At 40.3% G+C, this 17,900-nt stretch overlaps 1 long non-coding RNA gene across 1 annotated transcript in view; it reads right to left on the bottom strand.

The window, feature by feature from the left end:
* Positions 1-9,751: 9,751 nt before the first annotated feature.
* Positions 9,752-17,900, bottom strand: part of LOC110284443 — a 14,865-nt gene continuing 6,716 nt past the window's right edge. Inside the window, exons 2-5 of the long non-coding RNA XR_002376936.1 lie at positions 14,740-14,827; positions 13,522-13,702; positions 12,161-12,258; positions 9,752-9,932 (exon numbers count right to left, since the gene is read on the bottom strand). This is a non-coding gene — a long non-coding RNA (uncharacterized LOC110284443). The remainder of the gene's footprint in view (positions 9,933-12,160; positions 12,259-13,521; positions 13,703-14,739; positions 14,828-17,900) is intronic.

Raw genomic sequence — 17,900 nt, forward strand, 5'->3', positions numbered from 1 at the left:
GGGAGGGAGGGAGGGAGGGAGGGAGGGAGGAAAAGCCCCTATGAATGAGCTGATGGGTCAGATATTTGTTACTGGGTCAATTTTTCAGAGCACTGAAAAAAAATCTTGTAACCTGTAAATGTATGTCCTGCAGAGGCAAGTGGCTTGAATGTTCACCGTGCTTCTGAATTTCTCCTGAGTTCTGCCAATGTGGTGAAAGACCCACAATGTGAGGACTCCCCCACGTTCTAACTCTGGAGAGGCGACACTCCAAATCACTCATGAGAAACAAACGGTCTTGCTGCAAACTGCAAGAGGACTTTTATTTCAAGAGCGCTCTCGGGCCCATAGTCATATACCATGCAGGGGTAGAGGACCATGGCACCCCAAGTAGCTGGGTAAGGGGGTATTCAAAGGAAGAAACCACAACTCAAGGAGGTGGGGAGGGCATTGTTGGAAAATACCAAAAATACCGGTTAAGAGTCAAGAGGAAGTGGAAAGTCAAGACAGTTTTCTAGGAGCCTCTAACAATAGCACCTTTGCTTAGCGGGTTCCAGCCATGGTCAGGGTGACTTTCTTTGAATGAACACTCCCTGAGCCCAGGGTGGAGGAATGTCCCTATCTGTTTTATGATTAGCATGCCTTGGAGCATTGAGTCTCAAAGGTCACATTCTCAAGCCTGGGCCTAAAGGCCTAGAATTTTGTTTTTATGTTGTACTTTTTCAGTGGCACCTAAGAGTTAAGACTAGACTTAACCTGGCGCCAGACACTGGGCTAGGGCTGACTCTTCAGTACTGCTGTGTTACTACTTTTACTTCACCTTTTTTTTTCTTCTTTCTTTGAAGACATAAAAGGTTATTTTCCTTGAAGTACATTAATTTGATACATTGTGAGAGTTTTTGTTTTTGCTGCAATACTTCAAGATCCACCCATGGATGAAGTAGAGGGATCTATACATCCTTACCATCTGTTTAGCCATGATTTCTTAATAAATCAGAATACGCTTAAAGTATTCTGCATCAATAAATACATCGGTGCTGAATAAATAAATCTTAACATTCAGTCATTTACTCTTGCTATCGAAAAACTAGATATACAGTCATGGAAAATTAAACATAATTACAAAAGAAATAACAGGTGTTGCCTTAGAAGTATATCCCAGGGGCTGGCGTGATGGCTCAGTGGGTAAGCGCACTGACTGCTCTTCCAAAGGTCCTAAGTTCAAATCCCAGCAACCACAGGGTGGCTCACAACCACCCGTGATGAGATCTGACGCCTCCAAGACAGCTACAGTGTACTTATTTATAATAATAAATAAATCTTTGGGATGGACTGAGCGGGGTTGACCGAGTGAGCAGAGGTCCTAAAGTCAATTCCCAACAACTACATGAAGGCTCACAACCATCTGTACAGCTACAGTGTACTCATATACATAAAATAAATAAATAAATCTTTAGAAGTATATTCCAGATACTATGATCAAACAGAAGACGAACATTTAAAAATTTTGTTCCAAGACGAAGGAACAGGATTTTCCAAGTGGACAGGAAGTTCTACAATGCCTTTTGTGCCTGGAATGAAGATCTAACGTTGGTTTATTCTCCATCATGCCTCTTTCCTCCCAACACCGTTCCCAGGCTCTGATTCTGGTTATGTTAATCTTATGCTTTTCAAGCCTGCACTAGACAGTTCAGTCTCAAACGCAGAATTAGAATAGTTATCGGATAGGAAGAGGACAGAGGCCCAACAGAGAGTCAAAACTAAGGGGAAATAACCTATGGAACAAGAAAATATAGAGACATAAAAAGAATAGAGTACTGGATTGGTTGGAAATTAGGGAGAAAACAAGTGGACAATTCCCCGCTGGAGGAAACTAGCAGAAGCATGAAGGAGCCTGCCACATCTCCAGGGGCTTGCCTCCATCTAGAGCTGCCTGGTTTCCCTATTGTTGATTATCTTAATAGCAATGACATACATTCATTTCTGCTTTTTCTGAAAAGTGCTGTGACTATGGTAATTTAGACGACCCAGAGAGCCTAGTGACATGGAATTCGCAGCATGCGTTCTCTATGTCCCTGTTTCAGTCTCTTCGCTTTCCCCCAGACATGCTGGTTTCTTTCTCCCTCTCTTTCTAGATGAAGCTCCTATCCTTGCCCAGTTATTAGGCTGACATTTTGAGCCTGGATAAAGTGCCAAATATTTTGCTAGGTGCTGGTGATATGAAGATGACTCATGCTCTCATGCTCTACCCTCGACTTCAGAGCTGGAAATTACCTACCACGCTAGCAGTGAAGATGAGGCTACATTAGTTTTGACGTGGATAGAAAATAGATCCTTCGGAGCCAGCGGGGCCAGAGTGAGCAGGGCCGAGAGAGCAGGGCTGGCGCGAGAAGAAAAGGTGTCTGAAGACAGCTACAGTGTACTTACCCATGAATAAATAAATCTTTAAAAAAGGAAGAAAGAAAAGAGATCCTTTATAGAACTGAAAGTCAGTTTTTACAAGAGCATAGAACAACGTGGAGAAATTCACCCAACCTCCTGGCAGATGAAAAGCTTGGGTAAGGACAATAATAGAGGACACTGGCTTTACCCTTAGAGTGAGAGCAGACGATGTTCCAAAGTCACCTCACACTACTTGTACATGTGAGCTTGAATGAGCTGTTACTTCTTTCTGAGCTTCAGTTTCCTTAATTAAAAAGTGAGTAATTTAGTAGTAACTGTTCTAGCATCCAGGTGGTGATTGAGAGGATATTGTCAAAGTGCTTGCCTCATAGTAAATGGTCAATAATTGCTACCCATTATTAATGTAATAATACTCTAACAACTAAAATGTGCATTAACTATAGGCAGGTGCAATGGGTAGGGCTATTATGAAGATAAAGAGTGGTATTATATCAGAGCAATCTGACTACAGGTAATTTTGATTAGCATCCTTGTATTTGGTGTTGTTTCTACAACCTTTATCTCTATGAGAGGGACAAAAGAGTTTGGCCGGTGACTCATGCCTACAATTCCAGCACTTAGGAAGTCGAGGCAGGAGGATTGCCACAACTTCAAGACCAGCCCTGAGTACATAGTGAGTTTTAGGCTAGTCTGGGCTATAGTATGATAGCCTGACTTTGAAAATATTTACTTAACACAACTGTGAAAGTTCTTTAAAACAAGTTAGTTTTCAGTTTGTTTGAATTTATAAGTCAATTCTACATCTTAATTAGTAAACTTAGGATTTGATTCTATTTTAGTAACATAAATTGTATTTTTTAACAATCTGCCTAAACATTTTATTTGACAAATCAATAACTATTAAAACATCATGGAAACTGAACTAGCATTAAAAAAAATAAAAAATATAATAAATGTGCTTAGCTTACAAAATCCTATAAATGAATACATTCTTTTACTAAGACTGTAAGACATATGTTTGTGTGTGTGTACCCAGGGTGAAATAGCTAGTATTGTTGTGTTTATAAAAAGGTAAGAAAGCCAGGAATATGTTTGGCAGGGGTGCAGTAAGGTTGGGGGCAGAAGGTGACTCTGTGGCCCCATGCTGAGGCATCCCTTCCCCCTCTGAGGTACCAGCCACATAGTGGTATAGTATAGAATAGAGTTTATTCAGGGCATGGGTAGGGGAGTTGGGAGAAAGGCAGAGAGGGGGTGTGTGGAAGAGAGAGGGAGGGAGGGAAGGAAGGAAGGAAGAAGGGAGGGAGGATAGGAAGGAGGGAGAGAGAGGGTAGAGTAGTAGAGGAGTCTGGTCATGAGCACATGGAGAGAGAGGGAGAGGAGAATGGAGAGAGAGAGGGTAAGGAGCTAGAGCAAGAGAGATAGAGAGAGGAGGGGCCAAGCAGCTCCTCTTATAGTGAGTCAGACACATCTGGCTGTTGCCAGGTAACTGTGGGGCAGAGCCTAGATGAAATGCCAACATGTAAGGTAGCAGATCTTGACTTAGTAGACAATAAAAATGGTGCTGTGAACACCGGACAAAGACTAAGGAGAGAAACATTCCAGTTTCTTGGGCAGATGATATTGCTCACACAACACTTCCATAGAAAAACCATTCAGGGGGGCTGGTGAGATGGCTTAGCAGGTAAGAGCACTGACTGCTCTTCCAAAGGTCCTGACTTCAAATCCCAGCCACCACATGGTGGCTCACAACCACCCATAATGAGACCTGACGCATCTGAAGACCTCTAAGATGTACTTATTTATAATAATAAATAAATCTAAAAAAGGAAAAGAAAAACCATCCAGCCGTCTGTAAATGCAGCTCAGCCTTGACTGTTCAATATGATCTAAGGGCTTCCCATTTCACTCAGAGACAAAACAAAAGGCCCCACTGTGATGTGTCAGGCCCTGTGCTATGTAGGTTGTGTATTGGGATGTGTCTGTCAGGCCCCAGGTAGATTGGTATCTCCAACAGGTTCTCTTTCCTCAGCATCTGCCAGTCTTCCTTTCCTTTCCATCACCCTGCTCTTGCTTTTCTTCAAACAAGCAGGCTAACCTCGGGGCTTCTGTACTGAATAGTACTTCTTTAGGCAGAATGTTTATCCACCAAATAATATGCATCCCAGAATTCTCAGAGGCCCCTTGAACCAAAAGAATCATGAATACGGAAATCCTCCTTGGCTAAAATTTAACATTCTAGCCTTTTATGCATTCCTCATTGCCTTTTGTTATGTAAATGATCTAACTTCCTGGGGCACATAGGTCATAGGGATTTAGATGTGTGTCCGTTAATTTACTGAAAACATGGAGTAAATAGAAGTTCACTAATGCTTGATGGTTCTCACTGTCTATGATTGATTCTATTTTCTAGTGTTATTTTTGTTTAAAAAAATACTGATTATAAGCCACTAGATTGATTTCATGAATCACCCATAAATTCCATTTAAGATATAGCGCCTTAATGGGCACTTTTATTGTATCTTGTTTCATGGAAAATCACAATTGAGAGGTGTGTGTGTTATTTCCTGCCATGTACTGCCTTCTTGCACAGGGTGATGAAGGTAGCCCTGGCTCACTGTTCTTTCCAGCACCCACTGTAGTTCTGTGACAGCCTGAGTCAGCTGAAAGCACACTGGGGAGGATGCAGGACAAACCTGTGAGCATTATCAGTTTTTGCCTTCTACCATGTGAGTCTCCATCCAGGGGCTGAACTCAGACCTTCAGGGTTGATTGAGGTAAGCGCCTTTACCTCCTGAGTCATCCCTCCAGCCTAGATCTTATATATTTAAATCTTCAACATCTAACATAACATACTTGTCATTAAAATGTTTATAATTATGTAGTATATACATCTTGATTACCTATATGGTTGAGTCCTTTGAATTTTTCAAAAACATCAACCTTGGGAGGCAGAGAGAGGTGAATTTCTGAGTTCAAGGCCAGACTGGTCTACAGAGTGAGTTCCAGGACAGCCAGGGGAACACAGAGAAACCCTGTCTCGAAAAATTAAAAGAACAAAACAAAACAACAACAAAAAAACATCAACCAACTTTTTATTTATCCCATTTTTTAAAAACATTTTTATTGTTGCTATGATTGCTGCTGTTTTGTTTCCATTTTATCTTCCTGCTTGATTTCCTTTCAAAATGACCCCATTTCCTTTATTATCGAGGGATGACTTTTGCTTTAGTATTTCCTAAACACTTATTGAGAGGCCAAACCTACTCCATCTTGGAACTGGCCTCCATCTTAAAAGAAAAAAAAAAATCCTGAGAACATGACCTGCAGCTAAACCCAAGTACCAGGAAGAAGCCTATGGCTTGTCCTTGGCCAGTGTTACTCCCCGGCTACTTCCTAGAACAACATAATGGTTTCTTCCACACCATCAATTCCAGTACTTGGTCAACATTTGTATTTTTATTGGTTGACTCAGTTTCAAACAGGATCACTATCTCTCCTGCTCTAATCTTAAACTGACATCATTAAATGATAGTATGGACCTGTTAATTAGGTCTATGCTGCTATTAAACATCATCACCTCAGCTTCACTTTGGGGAACACTAGTACTATAGAGAGAGTGCTGTATTTGGAACAAAATGCAGAGCTTCAAAATCTAGTCTTTTTGCTGTCCTCTGTGAATGACTGCTCTCTGGACCATTTTCCTGTTCTTCTCTTGAGTGATTGTGAAACTGAAATCGCACAATAGTCTTAATACTATTATCCACAAACCATGCAAAAGGGGAAAAAAAAGCATGCTGCAATGGACAATTCAATATTAAAATATAAAAACAGTATTAGAGAAACCAACTCATTTTGTGTTTACTACATTTAAATGCCATCTAATCTACAAGAGCCTGTCTTTCTTTATGAAAGCAAAACTCTCAAACAGTGATGCACTTTGTCCCATTGATAAGAAACTATGAGGAACAGTCCTTGTCTTCTCAGGTCTAGATTCTATTCACTACTTTTCTTTTAACCACTGCACCTTTAACAGCTACAGACCTTATATAGGAGCAGAGGTCCCACATGAGAGGTCCCAGAGGAAGGCTGAGCACAGTGAAAAGACTCAGGCAAACTGACTGCAGGGTAATGGCGGAAACATTCTAAACCTGGATATTTTTTTCTCAACCAGTAAAGTTTAAACAGTGGGACACAGTGTGGTCTTTTAGGTGAGAGCAGCAGGATTGCTCTAAAGCTTAATCTACAGTGACCCAGAGACTCCGCCATCTCTTGGGATCATATGCACACAGCATCAAAGGCACCTTTCCTGTGCACACTGAGATTTCCAAGTATTGTGAGGTGTACTGGGGAACACTGCCAGGCCAAGTGAGTGCCACTTTGGTATTTATCTGTGACCATCTTTATACTGAGCATTAGTTAAGGATGCTGTCATACTTTGCTGATATCAGCATGTGTACTATCATTTTACTGTACTTTGCTGATATTGGCATGCGTACGATCATCATTTTACTGTTTATAAGAATCCCACTGTCATCTGATTGTAACTTATCACATTCATCGTGTCATAAGAAGCTTTCAGACTCAGGCTAGGGTTACAGTTCACTGGGAGAGGGCTTTCATAGCATCTGTGCCTCCTGGAGTTTCAGTATCATCACCATCACAATAACAACACCAAGTCCACAGTTCTGATTTACACACATTCCCATAAATAAATTATTGGCCGATCAAGTGAAATTCCAAATGTCTACGATGATCAGGAATCTGAGAATTTTATATGCTGCATTTGAGTTGCAACTTTTCAAGCCATATATGGTTAGCTAATATCAAAATTATGTTTTATGTGTTTAAAGCTTCATTTGGTTTCAACTATTATTGAGCTTTTTTTCCTGTTCTTGTCATTATTATAAGTGCTATTAGAATCACAGTGCATTCCATCTGGAGAAATGATAGAAATCAGGGCTAAACTCACACTTGATTCACAACTATATCTCATAACATCTAATGCAGAAGAATACATGTATGGATTACCCACTACTTTTAAGGAGGAGATAATAGTTTATAAAAATTCTCCTTATTAGCCAAGTGGTGGTGGCATAAGCCTTCATTCCCAGCACTTGGGAGGCAGAGGCAGGGGGATCTCTGTGAGTTCAAGTCCAGCCTGATCTACAGAGTAAGTTTCAGAACAGCCAAAAATCCTGTCTTGAACAAATAAAATAAAATAAACAAAATTTCCATAATTGCCAGAAACCAGAATGTAAATTTTTAAAAGTTGTTAGCCAAACTTAAATGAACCTGGAGACTTGGACAGTATTATAAAACAAAGAAATGCTAAAACAGACAGGTGAATACACAGCAGTCAGTAATTCAGGTGTTTCAAAGGGACATTGGGAGCAAGTGATGAAACCCCAGCAGCCAGAGCTGGACTATCTCAGACATTACAATGAAGTGATATTGGGCTATAAATAAATATGTAAAATAAAAACCAGATGGGAGAGAGATCGTAATAATTAAGAACACTTGTTACTCTTTCAGAGGAACCAAGTTCAGTTCCCAGCACACACAAGGCAGCTTCCAACCATCTGTAACTGCAGATCCAATGCCCTCTTTTCTGACCTATTCGGACAACAGGCATACATGTGGTACACACACACACACACACACACACACACACACAGAAAGAGAGAAAGACAGACAGACAGACAGACAGAGAGGGGCAGAATATTCATACACATAAATCTTAAAAATAAAACAAGAAAAATTAATAAATCTGAATTGACAGAATCAAATTAGTCTGCAACCCTATAGGAGGAACAACAATATGAACTAACCAGCACTCCCAGAGCTCATGTCTCTAGCTGCATTTGTAGCAGAAGATGGCCTAGTTGGCCATCATTGGGAGGAGAGGCCCCTTGGTATTGCAAACTTTATATGCCCCAGTACAGGGGAATGCCAGGGCCAAGAAGTAGGAGTGAGTGGGTAGGGGAGCAGGTCGGCGGGAGGGTATAGGGAACTTTCGGGATAGCATTTGAAATGTAAATGAAGAAAATATCTAATAAAAATTGAAAAAAATATTCAATAAACAAATTAGGGCAAAAAGAGAAATCTATGTAAGAGAATTTCAAATAACTTGTGTAAACATCTTATCCCCAAGGTGAATATTTGCCTGTTTACCTGGTATGGCCCATACATAGTGACTTCTTTCTAAGGCGTACAGAATAGGAAGGAAGGAAAAATGATCCGTTCTCATTGGAGAAGCCCATCAAGCACTGTGCCAGCGTGGTAGCTCAGGTCAGTGTGAGCTGGGGTGAATCAGTGGACAGGTGGAGCCTGGTGATGGTGTGAGGAAATGACTCCACTCCTGCATCCCTTTTCCAAAACCCACATCTGTATTTCAGTTCAACCATGTGGAACTGACGGCTGGGATTGGAGCCCATACAAATCCCAGCACAGGGACATTTTATTAACTGCTTGACCAGTCTTCCTCAAAACCACAGAAATACATGATAAAAGTGTCATAGCTAACCAGCGTGCAAAAAGTCTCAATAACTAAATGCTGTAAACTATGTTTAGCACAATACTGAGACAAGTTAGGACATCAGTTAAGACTAGGATATCTTAATAAGCAATATACTTATTTAATAATGTATCAATATGGTTCAATAATTTTAACAAGTAGATCATATGAAAAATGTGGGAACTATAAACAATCAGCTCAATTTGTCTTTAACTAAATCAGAAACTTTTGTTTGTTTGTTTGTTTGTTTCGAGACAGGGTTTCTCTGTATAGCCCTGGCTGTCCTGTAACTCACTCTGTAGACCAGGCTGGCCTCGAACTCAGAAATCTGCCTGCCTCTGCCTCCGGAGTGCTGGGATTAAAGGCGTGCACCACCACGCCCAGCTTTTTTTTTTTTTTTTATCAGAAACTTTAAAAAAAACTTTCTTTATGTTTTTAGTTATTCAAGCAAAACTTCCTATTTACACCTTGTGTCAGACTTCCCATGTACTCAGCATAGTTTAGAACTATAACATTAATCAATCTTAGAATATCAATGGTGAAGACAGGTTTACTACACTTAACCAAAGTAGCATGATCAACTCTTTAATTAATTTAATTTATTGTAGTTTCTGGGTATTATGTGAATTTTTAAATTTAACTGGGAAAAAAAAATCCAATATTGGATGTTTTTTTTTTTTTTTTTTTTTTTTTTTTTTGGTTTTTTGAGACAGGGTTTCTCTGTGTAGTCCTGGCTGTCCTGGCACTCACTTTGTAGACCAGGCTGGCCTTGAACTCAGAAATCCACCTGCCTCTGCCTCCCGAGTGCTGGGATTAAAGGCGTGCGCCACCACGCCCGGGTGGATGTTTCTTTTTACTTATTTTATTTAGCATTGTGACCAGAAACAAACAGCAACTACAAAGATTTTTAGTAAATTATTTCATTAAAAAAAAAGCAGCTGGTGGTATTCTCCGTGCTCAGGCATGTGCTCCTCCTGCAGAAGTGCGCGACCAGGTTCTGTCCCCAGCAGCACACCAGAACAATGGATAAAAAGACCTAAGGGAGATGGGTGATTTGGATTTCTATGATCTGAAATGAAATAAAAACGTTGCAAGTTTTATAAAACTTCATGTTAAATGAGATTTTAATCTTGTATCTGTCACCTTTTCTCTGTGGACCCCAGCATTTTATAAGCACTTTATGGTACGTGTACAGTGACATTTCCTAAATGAAAGAAACAGATGAGTCAACGACTGTACCCGACTCTCCATGAGTCAGAGGTGGAGCTGTGCTATTAACTCATAACCTGTCGATCCGAGAGTGACTGTCAGGTTCAGCAGATGCTTCTAAAGCCATGCGAGGAAATAAAGTGGGTCATACTCCTACTCCTTTTCCACCTGGTAGTTTGTTTAAAACCAGATTTGTGAGGATTCTAAATACCTACAGACCCAGTTGTTATCTTTAAGAAATACTAGGGCTGGAGAGATGGCTCAGCCGTTAAAGGCTAGGCTCACAACCAAATATATAAGAAATACTAACATTTGTTGCATATATGATCATCTTAGGGACAGAGAACTCTGTCCAGGTACAGCTGAATTCTGCCCCACACCCTTTTCTTTCTAGTTTTTGTTTGATTTGGTTGATATGTGCCTGAGCGTGTGTGTGTGTGTGTGTGTGTGTGTGTGTGTGTATGAGTAAGCATGTGTGGGTGTGCACATTTGTATGTTGATGATGAGTGTGTATGTGCATGTGGTGTGTATGTGGAGGCCAGAGTCAACTTTGAATATTGTAACCCGGAAACCATCCATCTTCTCTTTTAAGACAGAGTCTATCACTGGCATGTGGCACTCGCTAATGAGACTAGGCTGGCTGGCCAGCAAGCTCTAACGATCTGCCTTTCTCTACCCCCGTAGTTGGGATTACAAATTCACTATCATGCTGAAAATTTTAGGTGGATGCTGAAACCCAGATCCTCGTGCACGCGTGGCAAGCCCTTTCCTGGTTAGGAGATCTCAGCTTTCCTTTCTGCTTTTGTTTCTAGGTAGGAAGCACAAAAGGAAAGCTTTCCATCAGCCATCATCACGACCTCAGGGCCTTTGCCTCGGAGATAACCACTCTATAACTAACCTAACAAGTGGGGTCAGGGCAGAAAACAGAATAACCAAACTGTGTGTGACCTAAGCCTAAAATGTCTAACCACAGAACTTCTGGTGCTTTCTGTTGTGATAAAGTTTAGTATTAGAACACATGCTGAAATAAAACATCAATATTTCCTGTACAATTCTAATTTTTAGAAGAACATTATTTCTTTTATGTATCTCTTGGTCCTGGATAATCCTGCACATAAGAAGTACAACATCAGATTGGTAAAAGACTACATTTGTAACCATTTGAAGAGTAGCAAGGTTTTGTTTGTTTGATTGGTTGGTTGGTTGGTTTTTCATTTTTTGTTTTTGCCTCACTATGTATTCCTACCCATCCTAGAACTTACTGTGTAGACCAGACTGGCCTTGAACTCAGATATCTGCCTGCCTCTACCTCTCTAGTACTGTGATTAAAGGTGTGCATCATCACACCTAGCCTTGTTTTCTGGGTTTTGTTATATTTTTTTTATGTTTTAAAAAAATAAGTAATAAGGGCTGGCACGATGGCTCAGCAGGTAAGAGCACTGACTGCTCTTCTGAAGGTCCTAAGTTCAAATCCCAGCAACCACATGATGAACTCACAACCACTCATAATGAGATCTGACGCCTGCTTCTGGTGTGTCAGAAGACAGCTACAGTGTACTCATGTATAATAATAAATAAATCTTTGGATCAGAGCAAGCAGGGCTGACTGGAGCGAGCAGAGGTCCTAACAAAAATTAAAATCAGTAATAAATAGGAAAATACTTTATCTGAAACTGGGATGGGGGCAGGAAGGTTAAACAGAAGGGATCTTATAGTTCTAAAGTGTTTGATATCTGTCCTTGTTGGTGGAACTCCTGAGAACAGTAAGAATCGTGTATCAAGCAAACAGCTGATCTTAATCAGGTTCCTGGTTGCCTGGTCACAGTATCTAATAACGAGAAATGAAAACATTCTCCCTGTTAGCTAGCACATGTTCTATTATTAAAATATATAGTGATACAAGTAGTAAAACCCTGAGGCCTTGGTATAAGATGCCACAGAGTTTAATATAACCTCAGTGAAGCCAGCAAGGAGGATCAACTCAAAGAAATACTGAACGCCCTCATTGGAAAGAGGTCTTCTGTGAACTGATATAATATGTGAAGAATACCTTACCTCATATTTTCACCACCACATTCTTCTTACAGTCTCAATACAGGACTCATTGCAGGGAAGACTGCATACCTTCAGGATTATGTCAAAAATATTTTCCCCTAGGATTGTGTAAGAACAAGCTTCTCAATCAAGGATAGCCCATTTCACTGAACAGTAATGTGAAATTCTGTTTGATGAATCACTTCCCATTATGTCCAACATGACTTCTAGTTTTTCTTTATTGAACACTGAACCAAGGGTCCCTGCATAGAGCTATAGCTACAGAGTCTCTTTTTAAACTTTTGGTTTTGGCAGTGTCTCACAACGTTGCTCAGGCTTGCCTTAAATGTGTGATCTTCTCAAGTATCTGGGATTACATAAAATATGTTTCATTCTGTGACTGTGTCTACGCGCTGCAACCTTAACACTCAGAACAAGGCACTGAGCAACTTCCCAAAGTGTAAATTCAAAAGTTTCAGCATAGAGACCCATGCTAAAGAAAAGGTAATTGATTGGGGGTGGGGCATATCAACAGTCATAGCACTGAGGTGTCTGAGGCAGGGGGACCATAAGTTCAAGTTCATTCTAGGTTGCATAGTGAAACCCCACCCTCTGCCTCAAAACAAAAACAAAAAACAAAAAAACAGAAGCAAGAAGATTCAAAGATAATGAGAAGGCTCTATTGCAATTGGAATTGAAGCAGAATTTGACATTCTCTCACATGACAAGATTAAAACAACTGAAGTCTTTCATACACAAATCATCCTCTTCACTGACAAACCCAAGATGATGTTTGTTTTATCTGTTTAAGTCCATTTAAGAAATAGCCAAACGCTTTTAAAATTCTATCACATTTGTTCAAATGAGAGTTTCATTATGCTGAAGTGTCTCCTTTTGGAAGCCCTATATTGAAAGAGTCCAGTGGGAAGAAATACCTCTTCCAGGTAACAACTGGATCTGGCATGTACAGAATAAACCAAATGTCTGATTGGACTAAATGAAACGAGTCAAAAATCAAAATGATGACTACAACTTGGGAGGCAGAGTCAGGAGAATCTTGAGATCTAAGCCAGCATGAGCTACAAAATAAAATCTTACTCCCCAGGACACCTCCAAAAACTACATAAATAAAACAAACACAATTCAAGCGCCTGGGGAAATGGCTTGGTGTGAGGTCTTCTGTAAACGCAAGGACCTCCTCAACATCTGTGTGTAAAGCTAGGTGTAGCCTGCAAGTATCTGTGCCCTTAGCATCAGAGGGCAGAGACAGGCAGAGCTCAAAAGCTCACTCAAGAGTTCATCTCACCTTGTAGGTCAAGAGAATTGCACCCAAGGGCTATACTAAGACCATTGATAACAATTTCCCAGAAACCTGCATGCACCTTCTGGCGTTTTCTATGATGCCTTTCCTGTAGGCAGAAGTTCAACTGGAGCTTCATTTTTCTATGACCTTTTTCCCAGGGCACATGTTATCCTCATCAGTAGGTTTTTACCATCTAGTTCTAGTGGGCAACCAACAGCAGTGGCAATTGCCTGTGCTGTTCTGGGGCCTCTTGGGCCTCTCTGACCAAGAAAACATAGAAAGGCAGCTCATGTCTGGTTCTGGCATCTTCACTTAATAACCTGTGGCTTCTAAATGAAGCATTATCTGCCCTCACAGGGTATCTCCCTCCAAGTTTGTATTTTATTCTTAATTAGCTTACCAAGTGTCAGCGTTCCTCCTGGCTTTTCCGTACATGCTCAGTTTTGGTTGATTTACTCCACCTTCTCTCATGCATCTCACCCATCCCCCTGGCCTCTGCTTAAATCTTTCTATCACCTGTTTTCCCTAGTATATTTTTATATCTCACACATTCTATTAACCTTGCACCACCATCTTTCAAACCTCAGTAACCTCTCATGACAACACAAAGTTTCTTGGGCTCCATATAAACTCCCACATACATGCAGCTCTAAAAAGTAGAAGCTGGTAAGCCATATGTGAGAGAAAATACGCAGTTTGTCATTCCAAGAGGTTAGTTCGCCCAATATATTTTCCAGTTCCATTAATTTTTCCTGAAACTTTAATGATTTCATTTTTCTTTATGGTTGATTAACTCTCTCTCTCTCTCTCTCTCTCTCTCTCTCTCTCTCTCATATACACACACACATACACACACACATTGTACATATATAAATTATACACACACACACACACATAATGGAAATTAATTTATATTCCCATCAATAGTAGATGAGGGTTGCTCTCTCCCCCACATCTTTGGCAGCATTGGCTGGCATGTATTTTCTTGATGATAGTCACTCTATTATGGTTGAGACATCTCTTAACAGTTTAACATTGAATTTCCCTGATAGCTAAGAATGTTGTACATTTTAAAAATGTTTACTATGCATTTGTATTTCTTCTTTTCTAAGGCCATCTTTTTTAGACTTTAGATACTCATCTTCTGTTATACTTAGAGCTGGTAAAGGTTTCCTCCCTTCGGTAGGATGTCCTCTCACTTGATTAGCTGTTTTATTACACGAAAGCTTTTGTTGCATCTGTTGATTGTTAGCCTTGTTTCCTTAGTGACTGAGGTCCTATTCAGAAATGCTCTTACCTGTGCTTATACTTTAAGTTGAGAAAACCCTGTCATAAAAACTGCAAATGTCACTCTGTGCCCAGGGTTAATGATTGGTTGTACTAGTCTACAAAGAGAAGAATATACTCAATCAATGGGGTTCTGGAGACAAAGAAAGCTACTTCAGAAAAGGCACATGAACAATCACACCTCATTATATGTCACCATACATCATTTAACACATGCCTTAGGGGAGAGAAAAACAGTGCTTCCCAAATTAAATCTTTCAGCTGCTGTGGATAGAAAGATAAGTTAGAGCAGTGCATCAGGAAAATGATGCTTGTGTGTGTGTGTGTGTGTGTGTGTGCGTGTGTGTGTGTGTGTGTGTGTGTGTGTGAAGCTTTCGCTGATCTCAGTGATAACAGACACAAAGTAAAACTTTGAAAAAGAGAATGAAGCACAAGAGCATGAACAACCAATGCATTAATTATTTAGTGTAGTCTATTTTAAAGTCCTCATTAAGTCTGTATTGCTACTACTCTTGAGGACGTATAGGACCAAATCCGCTCATTCATAACAAAGAAGATAAACTGGAATTACTTTTCTTTAAGACTAGGATCACTAAGAGAAGTTGAAATGTGATAATAACAAAAAGCCAAAAGTCACTGCAAGTTATGTAAGAAATGGTAAGTAAGCAGACCAGTGTTTAAAGGCATACACACAGTTTAAACAACCATGTACATAAACATTTTTTTTTTTTTTTAAAAGAAACTGTGTTGGTTAGTTTTAAATCAACTTGACACAAGCTCAAGTCATTTGGGAAGAAAGACACAGTTAAAATGCTGTCATAAAGTTAGCCTATAGTCTGATGTGTTTATAAAAAGAAAGAAATATATGTTCTATGGGGGGTGTGGTGAGGTGTGGGGGAAGGGGATGTCTTGGCTGGTCCATGCCAAGGCATCCCTTCCCCCTGAGAGACCAACCATAAGATGGTATAGTATAGAATAGAGTTCACTCAGGGCATGGGGAGGGGAGTTAAGAGAATAGTAGAGGCAGAGAAAGGCAGAGAGAGGGAGAGAGTAGAGTAGTAGAGGCCAGCCATGACCATGAGCACATGGAGAGACGGGGAAGGGAAGTGCCCAAGAGAGCAAGAGAGAAGCAAGAGAGAAGTAAGAGTAAGAGAGGGAGGAGGGGGCAAGCAGACCCTTTTATAGTGGACCAGGCCTACCTGGCTGTGGCCAGTTATCTGTAGGGTGGAGAGTAGATAGAATGCTAACAGAGCCTTTGGAGCACTTTCTTGATCAATGATTAATGTAGGAAGGCCCAGCCCACTGTGGGAGACACCAACCTAGGTCAAGTGCTCCTGGGTGGTATAAGAAAGCCATTAAGCGTAAGCCAGTAAGCAGTATTCTTCCATGGCTTCTGCTTCAGTTTTCTGCTTTGAATTCCTACCCTGACTTCCCTCATCAATGTAGTGTATCATGGGAGTTGTAAGCTGAAATAAACCCTTTCCTCCCCATTTGCTTGGTCATGATGTTTTATCACAGCAGTATAAACATAACAAGACAAAGATAGGAAGCCTAATTAAAACAGTGTTTTTATAGTCCTGCTTCTCTAAAGCTATAGCCCCTCCCTCCCTCCCTTCTTCCCTCCCTCCCTCTCTCCTTCCCTTCCTGTGTCTCCTCCTTTCATTCCTCCTTCCCTTTCTACTTCCCTTCCTCCCTTCCTTCCTCCTTTCTTTTCTTTCAAGATATTCAGACAGAGGAAGTCCTGGAAACTATCTTCTGGGATGCATATACAAATTACTACACTAAGCTGGGCAGTGGCGGTCTTGGCGCACATCTTTAATCCCAGCTCTTGGGAGGCAAAGGCAGGTGGATCTCTGAGTTCAAGGCCAGCTTAGTCTACAGAGTGAGTTCCCAGACAGCCAGTGCTATCAAGCCAAGCCCTGTCTTGAAAAAAATAATAACTAACAATAACAACACAGAGCCCACAGCCTCTACACACTACCATAGATAAGACTTTATAGACACATAGAAATGTGACTGACTACATTCTGATCTGTGACTGACTTTACATTCTAAAGTCCCAATGTTTCCATAGCAACATGAAGATAAAGTTTAGGTTAAGAACTAGGCAAAAGGAAATTCAATAAAACAGTCTATTTCAAGAATATTAATGGATAAAACCCTTATTAACTCTAATTCCCTTTGTGTTAATGACAATTTTTTTCCGCTAAAACATTTTGCTATTTTATGAATACAATTTGCAAGCATTTATTGCTTTAAATGATAGGTAGAGATGGTTGGAATCTTTGAGAACAATTCATAATATAAAACTCTTTTACTTTAGGTAGCCATCCAGGAAGACTAAAGCAAAGCATTTGACTTTTTTGGTACATCTTGCTTGAACTAATACCAAAATTAATTTTCATCTATTAAGACAATGATGAGCTTTAAAGCAGAATAAATTAGATAAAGAAAAATGCTACTAACATTTTTTTCCAGAATTAACCCTTGAGACTGTAAATCAAACTTTGTTGTAGCAAATCTCCTGCCCCATAAGCCCGTGCAAGGAAAACACAGCTCAATTAATATGAATACAGCAAAACTCCAACATATATGTAAGGCACTTAAAGTCAAGATTCTCTTCTTTTCTTATAACTCTTATAACTCTTAAAAACAAACTGCAACCCCCCCTCCCCATACTTTCTCAATGTCTAGTTCTCATGCCATCTGGTTATGGCTTCTTTCAGCTGCTTCTAACAGCTTCAAATCAAAACTCAGGTATTGCCTACCTTGTGATGGCATAAACAGCCTTCCTTAGCTTTATGGACTTGAAGAGTGTTGGTAAACCCAAGCAATCTGGAGCCTCTCGGAGACAGAGTTGAGAGGGCTGCAAAGGAACAGGAAGCCTGCAGAGTCCCCACAGCACCGTGCCTTAGGCACTCGAGTGTCTGCCCTATACCAGACATAGCTTTGATTTAGATGTGTTTACTATATCTAAGTCTACAATGAGATGTCTCGACTCTGACCACATTAAATTTTTGATAATGATAGTTAAACTCAGGAGTATCTGAAGGCACTTACATCCTTTCACTAACATTAACACCACTAAAAATTATCCTCTGTTAGAAAATGACCTGAAGCCAGGCAGTGGTGGAGCACGCCTTTAATCCCAGCTCTTGGGAGGCAGAGGCA

The sequence above is a fragment of the Mus caroli genome, chromosome 18 (assembly GCF_900094665.2).
Source record: "Mus caroli chromosome 18, CAROLI_EIJ_v1.1, whole genome shotgun sequence".
In the NCBI taxonomy this organism is placed as follows: Eukaryota; Metazoa; Chordata; class Mammalia; order Rodentia; family Muridae; genus Mus; species Mus caroli.